General features: G+C 47.7%; 1 long non-coding RNA gene and 1 other non-coding gene across 2 annotated transcripts; one reads left to right on the top strand and one right to left on the bottom strand.

Annotated features, from left to right (window-relative positions):
* The first annotated feature begins 788 nt into the window (after positions 1–788).
* On the top strand, positions 789–9,717 carry LOC116587688. The gene is made up of 3 exons (XR_004284570.1): positions 789–799; positions 5,922–5,925; positions 9,647–9,717. It is a non-coding gene; the product is annotated as an uncharacterized LOC116587688 (long non-coding RNA).
* On the bottom strand, positions 9,647–9,719 carry TRNAR-CCG. Its single transcript has one exon. It is a non-coding gene; the product is annotated as a tRNA-Arg (tRNA).
* Between the last annotated feature and the right edge of the window lie 160 nt (positions 9,720–9,879).

Genomic DNA, 9,879 nt, shown 5'->3' with positions numbered 1-9,879 from the left:
CAAGGAAGGGGCTTTCTTACCAGTAGCCTGACTTCCAGGGACCCCTGACTCAGTGCCTGAAGCCCTAACATCTTCCCCTCCCTAAAACTGAGGGGGGGCGAGGCAGAAAGAAATATAAACAAAACTGAATTTGTTTTAGAACTGCAGCCCCTTGATAAGGACGTGGGACAGGAGAAATGGAACATTCCTGCTCCCAACTCTCTTACAGTGACTGCGGGACTACAGGGGAAAACCACCTTAACTTGAGAGTTAGCAGGGCCTGGGTATCCTGTGAGCCCTCCTTAGCGCCTGACAGTGCTTTCCAAACCCTTTTCCTCACCTTCCCCAGCCCATCGTAAGTAAGCAGCCACCGCACAACTGACGTCACCCCCCCCCCAACTTCACCTGCGGTTCCATAAGCGTAGCATCATGACCACTCAGGACCCTACTCTCATTATGGATTTTACAGGAATCGTCAAAATGGGAGAGAGGGCGCGGGTGAAGAGTCAGCCGTTCTATTCAACAACAGAATTCTTGGGAGACATTCGTCATGGATAAGATCCAACTGCCCCATCTGAAGGGCCCAGTTCTTAATTGAGACGGCTGGAACCAAGTGGTTTCACTACTACCAAATAGGCTAACTCCCTGCGCTACTTAACTGCTCAGGCGAGATGTGCAATGAAACATCTCAGAGTTCTGAGATAGCTCAAAATCAGTGAAAATCACTGTTATGGAATGAATGGGTCCCTCCAAAATTCATTCGTATGTTGAAACCCTGCCCCTAAGGTCATGGTATTAGGAAGATAATAAGGATTAAAATGTGAGGAAGGTAGAACCCTCCTAAATGGGATTAGGGTCATTGTCAAGAATCCTGAGAGATCCTGCTTCCTTACTGTGCTTTTCAGCTATGTGAGAACTAGCAATTAATGTTTGCTCATGTTTTAGAGCCCAGGTGAGTCTAGAGAGGTTGTGGAACATGAGTTAGACAATCAAGTGATGGCTTTTCAAAGGTGTCAAACTGCAGAATTCTGCTATCATAGGCGTGGGGGGGAAGCACTGCTGCTGAGTAAAGTTGTGAAGATCTGTGGCAAATGGCCACCTCCCAGTTGAAAGTTCTTTGACTATCAGACCGTTTGGATCCCTGCTCAGTCCTCCGGCTGCCGCCGGCGGGGTCGGGGAGCTTGCGGGGGCGCTGAGAGCCTGCGGGGGGGGGGGCAGCCGGAGTGGGCCTGGTTGGGCCCCTCGGCGTGCCCCTAGTCTCGGAACGCTGCCTCCCCGCGGCCCGGCGCACGCCCCCTCCTCCAAGCTGACCGCCGGAGCTCCCGCGGGTTCGCGCGCGGTGCGGGCTCGGGGACGTTCACAGGAGACCTCAATGTCTCCGTGGTCTGAGCCTGGAGTCACCGGGAATGACCGAGCAGGGCTGGTTTGCGCGCGCACCCTGATTGGTTGTGACCTCAGGACGTGGGCGGGAGAGCGGGGACCGCCTCGGGGCCCCCACCCCGACCACGGAACCCCGCGCTCGGTGGTTGTCCCCGCCGGAACCAAGCAGAAGGCTGCGCCCCTGGAGCCGCGCGGCGCAGGGATGCGGGGGTGAAGGGGGGTGGGGAGGGGTGGAGGGCGGGAGCCCCGTCTGGCGCGCGCCGGACCGAACCAGTCTGCACCGGGCGGACCGGCCTGAACTCCCACGGGCTCCCGCTCGGCTTGCAGGGACGGTCGCCCCGGGCGGGGGTGGAGCGCGGTGGGGGACGTGTGGCCCCGGAAGCAGCACGACCCTGCGCTGCGCGGGTGCTGTCGCCCGCCGCCCCTGCTGCCACCCGAGCCCCGTCCCACCTAAGCTCTGGAGAAGGCGCCCCCTGACCTGCCCCGGGGAGCCCCCGGGGTTGTGCGGGGGCAGGAGCCCCGGGGCAGGCTTTTCTGAATCGCCCCGCAGGCCTCGCGCGCGTTTCCAGGGCGGCCAGCCCGGGCCCTGCTGGGCGTCGCGGCGCTTCGGAAACCCTGAGGCCGAATCCGTGGAAACGGGCCGTGTGGACGGGAGCTGGGGTGGAGGGAGGCGTGGAGGCGTGAGTAAGTGCCTCACCGGGTGGGCACCCGACCGGCCCGAGGCGAGCGGCGAGCCGCGGGCGCGTCGCAGCGGAGGGGCCGCGAGTTCGCCGGGAAGCGGGAAAGCCGGAGGGAGCGGCCGTGGGGACGTCGCTCGTCCCGCGCCCAGTGCCTCTGCACGTGCGTCCCAGGGAAGCCTGACGTTCCGCTCCGCGGGGCTCTGTCCTCCTCTCTCCGGTGTGTCCTCGAGTCCCCAGAAAGGCTGGCTTGACTGTGGGACGCCTTCCCGGACTCATTTACCTGAGTACTGTGGGACTCCGTCTAGAAGAACATGCGGGACTGGGCTGGGGGGACCGAAACCCCGACCGCGGGGACCGTTTTCTAAGGTACGCTCTTAAACACAAACAAAAAAGTAACACATTTATTAAGCACAGTGCACTTGTTGGTACAAGCGTCCCATTCTGTCTAAAACTATGAAGCGGTGTTCTGCTTCTCAAGGTTTCCCCTGTCTAGGAGATGCAGTCTGTGTGCTCTCCACTGGCTTGGGAAACGGCCTTTCTTTACTTGCTACTGTGGAAACACAGACACAAGAACCTAAGGAGGGGCGTCTGGGCGACTCAGTTGTTAAGCCTCTGCCTTCCGCTCAGGTCAGGACGGATCAAAGGCCCGCATCGGGCTCCCTGTGAGGCAGGAAGCCTGCTTCTCCCTCTCCCACTCGCCCTGCTTGTGTTCCCTCTCTGTCTCTCTGTCAAATAAATACATACAATCTTAAAAACAAACAAACAAAAAACCAAAAAAAACCAGCCAAAGAATATGATTCTCCCTTCCAAGAAAGAATCAACTTTGAATTAAAAGGAAACTATAGAGCAAATCACAACAAAATACTTGGTGTATTCGAGCAGTAAAGAAACTATCTGTGCGAATATTCCCGGGTCCTCCAGCCAGAGTGTCCCTACCTTGTGATCTACATTTGGAAACATATTTGGGGATATTTTTTGGTTGTTGCAGTGAATGGGATGTGTTACTTATATTTTGTGAGTGGGGTCCAGAAATTCTAAACATGGCCTATTAAGTAGCACATATTCTCATATGTCGTACAGACAGTTGTATAGAGGAGAGTATATTGCAGTGGAGTATAAAGAAAGAATTTTTCCATCCAACCTGCTAGTAATATTCCTTTTGGAAAACATTGAAGTAAAGCGTAGGGAGTATTTTCAACCCAGGGTATGAGACAAAGGTTTGTTAATTCAGTTAGGTTCAAGCTGCAAGTAAGACTGAACTGTGCTCTCATCTTTATCCAAAGTATTGCATTTCCTTTATGTGAATGCCATGTAGTGTGATAAGGGAATTAAAGAGTGATGCTGTGGGGGGCTAACCTACTTAGGCCAAAGGCTAAGCCTATTGGTGCTTCAAGATTATGGAATTATATTCAATGTTGTAAAGAGCCAAGGAGGCTTTAAGTCTCTGTCTGTCTCACAAGCACACACTCCCCTGGTCCTCAAGCCTCTTCCACAACCTCCTGTGTGTGGCCCCCAAACCACCCTGTGGATGTTACTGTCTAAATTTACTTGTCTCTTTGGCTCACTTCCTGTCTAGGTTCATCTCCTGCAGGAAGAAATTGTGTCTTTCATTCACCTTCAAATGAACAGATCTGACTCTGGGGTCCTGAGGTTTATTTCTCGCTCGCTATCTCATATTCTGTCTCCTTTTCTACCCTTGCAGCTTGTGCCTTCTGGAATTGCACGGAAGTCAGAACAGCCCTGTTCAGCTCTGATGGTCAGTGGGGATTCCTCTCAGCTCCTGCCCTCCTTGCCCTCTGCTTGTCTGCACCAAGCCAGCACCCTGGGAGGATGTTGTCCCCTTAGACACTTACTCTGGTCCCTGGACGTTTATTCTAACCTGCTTATTTGAAATCTGATGCTTCGAGCTTCATTACAATTTCATTCGGTACAAACTACAAATAAAATTTACCTTCCCACAGGAAATCTCAGCCTACTTGCAGACTCAGGGCTGTGTAAGTAGTGAAATGCGGTTACATGTAATATTTTATATTATTTACTGTGTGTGGCTATTGGAAAGCCAAATATTGGGCAGTCTGTGAAATCAGCTTATATGGTGAGAATCTCCAAAACGGCAGAAGGCTGGGCCCTCCCTTTCTCTCCCAAATGGCCTTTGTTTTGAATGCCTTTTGTTCTTCATACTCTGAGACTCTTTTGCAACCAGTTATTTCAAATTTGGATTTGATACGTTTAGATAAATATAAAGTCATCTGGTCTGAAACTAGAAATTCTTTTATTATTTTTATTAACTTTTATTATTATTATTATTATTATTAATCATTAATTGCTAAAGTATCAAAACCAAAGGGAAAACATTTTATTTACTTATTTTTTAATTTTACTTATTCGACAGAGATCACAAGTAGGCAGAGAGGCAGGCAGAGAGAGAGGGGGAAGCATATCACAAGTAGGCAGAGAGGCAGAAGCAGGCTTCCTGCCAAGCAGAGAGCCCGATGCAGGGCTTGATCCGAGGACCCTGTGATGATGACCTAAGCCGAAGACAGAGGCTTAACCCACTGAGCCACCCAGGAAAAGCATTTTAAACATCAAAACTGAAAAGCACGTGTCCAAAGAATAAAAATCCTTAAACGAAGTAAATGTAATTTTGTGAGAATCCATTGCACAGTCCGCCTTTTTCTCCTTTCCCTACAGGTTTGTGAATACATTATCATGTGTTTTTGGTGTTTGCAGTTAAGAACCAGTGTCCCCTGCCAATAGCCTCTCAGTCTTCCCTCAATCTCACTTCCTCACTCCCTTTTTTAAAGTTTCTTTCTTTCTTTCTTTCTTTCTTTTTTTAGTAATTTCCACACCCAACGTGAGGCTTGAACCCACGACCCCGAGATCAAGACGCTCTTCCAACTGACCAGCCAGGTGCCTCTCTTCTGCATCCTTTAGAAGCACAGACTTCTTAGCAGAATAAGAATTTAGGTGGACAGCACTTAAGGACAACCCATGGATTGTGACAGAAACAGTAGCAGGTCTCTCTGGGGGTCATCACTTCCCTGTCCCCAGTGTTTAACTCCCAGATCGGTTCTGCTTCCCTTGGGTCTTACACAGAGCAGCTTGCTTGTAAGTGAATCCGATGGGCGCAGGCAAGGCTACATGGTTGTGCACGAATGAAGCAGTTTGGAGGGTAATACAAGGTCAGCACCTGACTCCTTTGGCTTTTAACATGTGAGTCAGATAATACAGAACAGTGCTGGCTTGGGCACACATACACCAGAGTTAAAGTGAACAGTGGTTAGCTTGGGCCCTGCAAAAAGGATGTTAAAGTGAACAGAGGTTAGCTTGGGCCCCGCAGAAAGGATGTCATGCAAAGTCCCAACCAAAATATGAAGCATTCCATATTTTTAAAAAACTAAAAATTAAATCAAGCAGGTAATGCGGGTTTGACTAAGCTCTCCTTGGAATGGTAAATGTCATCCTAACAATTGAGTTCATATCATGATGAAGCCAATATTCCCCAGGGTAAAGCATGTCTAGGATTTTAAAAGTCAAGTTAGGGCGCCTGGGTGGCTCAGTGGGTTAAAGCCTCTGCCTTCAGCTCAGGTCATGATCCCAGGGTCCTGGGATCGAGCCCCACATCGGGCTGTCCGCTCCGGGAGCGCCTGCTTCCTCCTCTCTCTCTGCCTACTTCTGATCTCTGTCTGTCAAATAAATAAATAAAATCTTAAAAAAAAAAAAAGTCAAGTTAAAATTCAGCTGAATTGTGGCTAGCTCCCGCTTCACAAAAAATGAAGATACATTTTTTAAAAGGGGCAGAACATTCAGCATAGAAAGTAGGTGCAGAGGTCAGGCGACCCACGTACCTGATACCTCCACCGACAAGAGAGCATACGTGAGGTAAGTGTGCTCCAGCAGCAGAAGGCTCCTGGGACAGTCCCAGGACAAGTACCTAAACTTGTTTCTCTCTGAATCATTAGGCCAGGACTCTTCAGTAGAGAATTCAGCAAGACCTCTGGGATCCTTCAGTTTTTAAAATAAATTTGGTATAGAATTTGTTGAAATGACACAGTATTCTGACTTTAACTCCATTTCATTCCATTTTATTATGGATATTCCCCTTTCATGGAACATGAGATAAAAAGAGACTGTGATTCACCACTTAAAACAGCATGGCCTTCCTCAGCATGATAAAGGGCAATTACAAAAAATCTACAGTGAACATCGTTCTTAATGTTGAGGGAATAGAAAAGCTTTCTCCCTAAGATCGGGAATGAGACAGGATGCCTTTCTCGCCACTATGCTATTGACAATGTACTGAATGTTCCAACCAGAGAAGGAGACAAGAAAAATCAATCCAAGACACCTGAGTCGGAAAGGAAATAATAATACTGTCTCTATTCACAGAGGTATATGATCCCAAAGAACCCACAGGTTCTTTGTATAATGCTAACAATGAACCCAGCAAAGTAGCACGTGATTGCACAAGACAGTCACATAAATCAGTTCCATTTCTATCTAGCAGCAATGAACAGCAATCCATAAAGAAAATCAAGAAAGCAATCCCAATTACAATAGCATAAAATACCTGGGAATGAATTCAGCCAAGGAGGCAAAGGACTTGTTCACTGGAATCTATCAAACATGCCTGAAAGAAATTAAAGAGGACCCAGAAAGGACATCCCATGTTCCTAAATAGGAAGACAGATATTGTTAAGGTGTTAGTTCTACCCAAAGTGGTCTGCAGATCAATACAATCCCCATCAAGAGTCCAACAGCCTTTTATTTTTTTTATTTTTTATTTTTTATTTTTTATTTTTTTGCAGAGAAGAAAAAGCCATTCGTCCAGTTCATATTAAATTCCAATATGAATTGCTGAAGCAATCTTGAAAGAGAAGAACAAAGGCGGAGAGTCACACTTGCTGATTTCAGAGCTTGGTGAGAGCTACTGCAACCAAAGCTGGGTGGGACTGACAGAAGGACGGACAGACCATTGGGATAGAACTGGGAGTCCATGGGGAGCCTGGGTGGCTCAGTGGGTTAAAGCCTCTGCCTTCCGCTCAGGTCATGATCCCAGGGCCTTGGGGATCGGGCTCTCTGATCAGTGCGGAGCCTGCTTCCTCCTCTCTCACTCTGTTTCTGCCTGCCTCTCTGCCTGCTTGTGATCTCTGTCAAAAAAATAAATAAAATCTTAAAAAAAAAAAAGAACTAGGAATCCACCAGAGAACAAATAATCCAATTTTAAAAGGGCAGAAGACCTGAACATTCTCCAGAGAAGACATGTAGATGGCTTAGAGCGCATCACTCATCATCAGGGAAATGAAAATCAAAACTGCAATGAGATGTCACCTCATACCTGTTAGTACGGCTTAAATCAACAGCTCAAGAAAGCACAAGTGTTGGCGAGGATGTGCAGGGAAAGGAACCCTCAGGCACTGTTGGTGGGCACGCAAGCTGATGCAGCCACTCTGGAAAACAGTATGGAGGTTCCTCAAGACGTTAATAATAGAGCTACCCTACGACCCAGCAATCGCACTACTGGGTATTTGCCCCCAAATACAAAAACTAATTTAAAGGTATATATGCATCCGGTGTTTGTTGCAGCATTATCTACAACAACCAAATTATGGAAAGAGCCCAGATGTCCATTGACGAATGAATGAATGGAGAAGACATGGTACATATATACAATGGAATATCACTCAGTCATCAGAAACAACGAAATCTTGCCATTTGCAACAACAAGACTGACTCTAGAGAGTATAATTCTAAGTAAAATATGTCAATCAGAGGAAGAGAATTATGATTTCACTTACATGGAATTTAAGAAACAAAACAAATGAACAAAGGGGAGATAAAGAGAAACCAAGAAACAGACTCTTACCTATAGAGAACAAACTAGTGGTACCAGAGGGGAGGGATGGGGAAATAGGTAATGAGGATTAAGAGTACCCTTATCACGGTGAGCAATGAGTAATGCATGGAATTGTTGGATCTTTACACTGTACGCCGGAAACTCCTACAACACTGCATGTTAACTGTGCTGGAATTAAAATTTAAAAACTTCATTAAAAAACTGAGAGTTCAGGGGCACCTGGGTGGCTCAGTGGGTTGAGCCTATGCCTTCGGCTCAGGTCATGATCTCAGTGTCCTGGGATCGAGCCCCGCATCGGGCTCTTTGCTCGGCGGGAGCCTGCTTCTCTCTCTCTCTCTGCCTGACTCTCCGCCTACTTGTGATTTCTCTCTCTGTCAAATAAATAAATAAAATCTTTAAAAAAAAAAAAAAAACCCTGAGAGTTCAGAAACAAATCTGCATGTTTGTGACCAAATGATTTTTTAAAAAAATGTATATGTGTTTGTAGTTGTGATTTAAAAATCCATAAAATTTTCCATCTTAATCATTTTTAAGTGTGGTAAGTAGTGTTTCGTATATTCATATTGTGGAATAGATCACCAGAACTCTTTATCTTGCAAAATTGACACCAGATACCCATTAAAAGAGTCCCCATTCTCCATTTCCCCACAGAATGGTAACCACCATTCTATTTTGTTTCAAATTGGACTAGTTTAGAAACTTTGTGTAAGAGGAATCATACAGTACTTGTGTTTCTGTGACTGGCTTATTTCACTTCACATAGCAAGCTCAGGGTTTATCCGTGTGTAGCATGTGACAGGATTTCCTTCCTTTTTAAGACAAAGTAATATTCCATTGTCTGTGTGTACCACATTTGGTTTATTCATTTATCCTTCCAACGACATCTGGGTTTCTTTCCCCTCTTGACTGTTGTGAATACTGTTGCTATGAACATGGGTGTGCAAATATATCTTTGAGACACTGCTTTCATTTCTTCTGGGTATATACCCAGAAGTGGAATTACTGGGTCATTTAAAAAATGGTACTATTTTTCATTTTTTGAGGAACCTCCCTGTTGTTCAGATCCATTTATGGCATTTGCACTCTTGGTAAGACTGAACCCATGATGAGTAAACTAATAGTAGTTGCTGGGGAGGACAGTTAAGGGTAGGGTAAGAGCCTTTGGTGGCTTCTCTATTTAGGCTTCTCTCTGAGATCACTGCTTGGGAGTTAGTGTTGTGTTTATGGTACCCAATGAAAGTCTGGAGAACACCGATTTCAAACCATGTGCAAAGGCACAGCCACGGGGACCTAGTGAGGGATCTTGTTCCTAGAAATTCAATCCATCCTTACCCTCTTTTCACTGATTTTTTTTTTTTTAAGTGAACCCTTCCCCCTTCCTCCCGCCTCAGAAAAGTTCAGTGATATGAGCTTTGGGAAGAGCAGGTGTCTCCAGGTTGTCCACGAGTTTTTCCTTCTGCCAGGAGTGCGCTGCCCTAAGACCCCTCCCTCTTCTTGATCTCCCCCATGGCTTAGCTCCTTCCTGGGACTTGCGACGCGTTTTAGTCGTTGTGTTGGTTTCCTTGATGTCCTCTGTCGGGTCTACTAGAAAGTAAGAGTCTTGAGGACACACCTGCTACTCGTGCCCTGTGCGTTGGTGAAGCAAGTGTCGCACAGTGAACAGCCCGAGCGCGCCTGTTAAATGCGAAGGAAAAGGTTGCCCAGAGGCCTGGAGGTGTTGTGCCCGCCTTACTCGCGCGGAGGAAAACAGCGACCACGAAGGGACTCGAACCCTCAATCTTCTGATCCGGAATCAGACGCCTTATCCATTAGGCCACGCGGCCAGCCGGCGGGTCGGCTCTTCTCCGCTGGGCACCAAGAGTATGTGGCGCGGTGGGAAGGCGTCCTTCCGCGGCCGGCGCGGGCATGCTGCTCCTCCAGGGCTCCTCGTCCGAGGTTAGCTCCACCGACAGCCGAGCCGCGGAGCCCGCGGAGCCCGCGGAG

This window comes from Mustela erminea, chromosome 4 (genome assembly GCF_009829155.1).
Source record: "Mustela erminea isolate mMusErm1 chromosome 4, mMusErm1.Pri, whole genome shotgun sequence".
Taxonomy (NCBI): Eukaryota; Metazoa; Chordata; class Mammalia; order Carnivora; family Mustelidae; genus Mustela; species Mustela erminea.
This window is presented reverse-complemented; position numbering and strand designations above follow the sequence as displayed.